The sequence below is a fragment of the Saccopteryx bilineata genome, chromosome 4, assembly GCF_036850765.1.
Source record: "Saccopteryx bilineata isolate mSacBil1 chromosome 4, mSacBil1_pri_phased_curated, whole genome shotgun sequence".
Taxonomy (NCBI): Eukaryota; Metazoa; Chordata; class Mammalia; order Chiroptera; family Emballonuridae; genus Saccopteryx; species Saccopteryx bilineata.
Genome location: NC_089493.1, coordinates 27394632 through 27398107, shown reverse-complemented (window position 1 = coordinate 27398107; position 3476 = coordinate 27394632).

Here is a 3476-nt window from a genome sequence, read left to right as displayed (position 1 = left end):
CGTTGCGGCACCTTAGTTGTTCATTGATTGCTTTCTCATATGTGCCTTGACCAGGGGGTTACAGAGTGAGTGACCCCTTGCTCAAGCCAGCGACCTTGGGCTCAAGCTGGTGAGCCTTGCTCAAACCAAATGAGCCCGTGCTCAAGCTGGCAACCTCAGGGTTTTGAACCTGGGTCCTCCACATCCCAGTCTAACACGCTATCCACTTGCACCACCACCTGGTCAGGTACAACAGCTGAATATTAACAGCTGCTGTATGGAGACTGTTCCATTGGTCATCGGGACCCACTCGGATGCAAAACCCAACCCTGTTTTTGATAAACTGATGGAGGCCGAACTTCCAGGCATAGGAAGAAAGAGAGGCCGCAGAGGCCCTTGAGCCAGGCTGCCTGCCAATCTCACAGGGGAAGCCCTGGGCCCTGCATGGGGTCTGCTGGAACTCTGTGAGAACACAAAGTGGCCATTAGAGATTTCTGTGCTTCATGCTCTCTGAACTTGAAGAATTGTACTCTGCTTTGAGAGAGCACTTGCTGTTTTCAAATCTCTTTTATATTAATCCCAAATCCATTTTCTTCTTTCCATCTCTGCTAAACCAACCGCTGCTGTCTCTAGCCTGGATCGCACAGTCGCCTCCCGACTGGCGTCCTGCCTCACAACCGCAGCAGCTCCCCTTCACGTTAGCAATGACCGCCAACGCCCACACTGGGCCTGCGAGGCCCTGCTCAGCTCCTCTGATCTTCAGCTTGTACCCCCAATAGCCTTCATTTCCTCCTTCTTGTGCCTCAGAAAGACGTACCTGGCTCCTCCACAGGAAGGGGACACCTGCTGTCCCCCTAGCTCTGCCACCTGTCCCAGTCTCCCCCATGGCCGGCTTCTCACTGCTCAAGTCTCTGTCCAAATGTTGACTCCCTAGAAAATCCTTCTTGTCCTGCATCTGAAAGTGGTCCCTCCTGCAGCCAGTCTACACCCTCTCACCCTGCTTTCTTTTCTCCTTAGCACTTTTGCCTTCTTAAATCATCTTGCTTGTTTACTTACTTGCCTGTTTGTTACCTGTCTCCAACAACTAGAATTTAAATCCCATGAGAACAGGCTTTTTTCTCTTTCACCCCACAGTATTTCTACCAACAGTATCTGGCTCACAGTCGGTGCTCAATATATACTAGTTGAAGCTACTTGACTAAGTCGTCATGCAACAATCCTGTGGGATAAAACAGAACAGACACCCTCTCGGATCATCAGGGCTGTGGTACCCCCACCACCTGCACCGCAGGGACACAGAGACACAGCCCAGAAGATGCAGCATGCTGATATAAGAGCAAGTCCTCTGGACTTGCTGTTCTACATTGTTCCTGCCCATGGTGACCTGGGGAAGAGACAAGAACATACATAGGATGTATTTCTTTTGCTTTGAGAGGTTAAGGATGTGTTAATGCTGAGGGAGGCTGGGCTCAGGGAGTGTAGCAGCTGAAATGTAGTGGGAAGTGTTCTGCCAGGATGTGCTCCTGGGGGATCTACAGGTGGTGCCTGGGAGGTGACTAACCAGAGACAGGACCTCTCAAGGTCAGCTTGGAGGCAATGCCACAAGTCTATTCCTTCTCTCCACTCACATGGGCCTTCTGAGGAAAGTCCACAGGGTCGTGATTAGTCCTTGGAGAGTTAGGAGGAGGAAACAGGCCTAGGTGTTTGAGGTCAGATGTTTTTTAGCAGCTCTGGGTTTGGGGGAGTCTTGCCCTCAGTAGTTGTTTCCAACCCCCCTGGAACCCCTCTCTGTCCTCTCTCCCATTCTCCACGGGGCTGGATGGTAGCTCAAGCATTGTGGGATATCATTTGCCTCCTATTACCAAGCAAGAGGAGAGAGCAGGGACCCCTGGGACTCTCTCAACAAACTCTCAGGAGAACTGTCCAACACAATAAAAGATAAGATTTACTCTCAAGTGATAAGCCCCAAATAGACAGGAGCATTTAAAAAAAAGAAAGTGAAACAGTCATAGGTGACAGGTTCATCATGCACATATTGAGTCAAACACACATCCTTTCTCTTCCTTTCATTCTTCACCCTTCTCCCTCCAAAACTGCAGCTGGCGGCTGGGCAGTGGCTCCGGAAGACAGCCATCAGGGGAGCGCGACCGGGCTGCAGCTGATGCTAAAAATGACCAGCACCAAAGCCAAGGAGAGAGTGGCAGCCTCCTTCATTCCAACGCTCCATCTTTGAGCCTTCAAATTTCTTTTTATTTCTTTTCTTTTCTTTTTTTTTTTCTTTGAGAGAGAGGAAGGGAGAGACAGAAACATTGATCTGTTCTTGTGTGTGCTCTGACTGGGGATGGAACCCACAACCTTTCTGTATTGGGGTGACTCTCTAACCACCCAAGCTATAAGGCCTGGCTCCCTGAGCCTTATTTGTTTTGTTTGTTTGATTTTTAGAGAGAGACAGACAGACAGACAGACAGGAAGGAGTAGAGATGAGAAGCACAAAACATAGTTGCAGCCCTTTAGTTGTTCATTGATTGCTTCTCATATGAGCCTTGACTGGCAGGCTCCAGCTGAGCCAGTGACCCCTTGTTCAAGCCAGGGACCTTGGATTCAAGCCAGCGACCATAGGGTCATGTCTGTGACCCCAAACTCAAGCCAGTGACCCTGCTCTCAAGCTGGTGAGCCTACGCTTAAGCTGGCTGAGTTTGTGCTCAAGACAGCAACCTCAGTGTTTCTAACTTGGGACCTCAATGTCCCAGGTCGATGCCCTGATCTTTTTTGTAACGAGAAGGACGGAACTCCTGACCTGTCAGAGAAATTGAGTGGATTGAATGTGATAAAGGGTCTGACACCCTTTATTATTATTAAAGGGTCTGTCACTTTTATTATGACACCACTCATAATAGCAGTAAGAGTTATGATATATTGGGTCCCCAAGGCCAGGTACCGTGATAAGTGCTTAATAAACTCCATGAAGGCAAGATCTAGATCTGTCTTCTTCTCCACCATTGTACTAGTCCCAAGTATCCTCCTGCACTATGTTAGTAATAACCAATGTTCACAGGACTCTTATTTTGTACACTCATGGTATAGCCTATTTATCAATTTCAGCACTGTACATTTCTAATCCTCATGACAATTTTAAGGGGTAATTACTACCATTATCTCCATTTTATGGATGAGGAAACTGAGGCACAGAAGGCAGAGAGGAGTTGGGTAACTTTCCCAAAATCACCAAGCAAGTGACAGTGCAGGAGTCTGATCCCAGAGAGTCTGGCCCGAGAGTCTATGCCCTTGACCCCTACACTAACTCAGGGTCAGGCGATGGTCACAAGTCTGGTGTCACGCTGTTTCATAGGTAAAGCAACTAAAGCTAAGAGAGCAGTTGAATGATTGGCTCAAAACCACAGAGTTGTTAGGTGGCAGACCCAGGATTTGGATTCAGTGTGACCAAGCTAGCCTCTGAAAGTGTAAACTTCACATCCCCCACCCTTACTCCAAGCTCT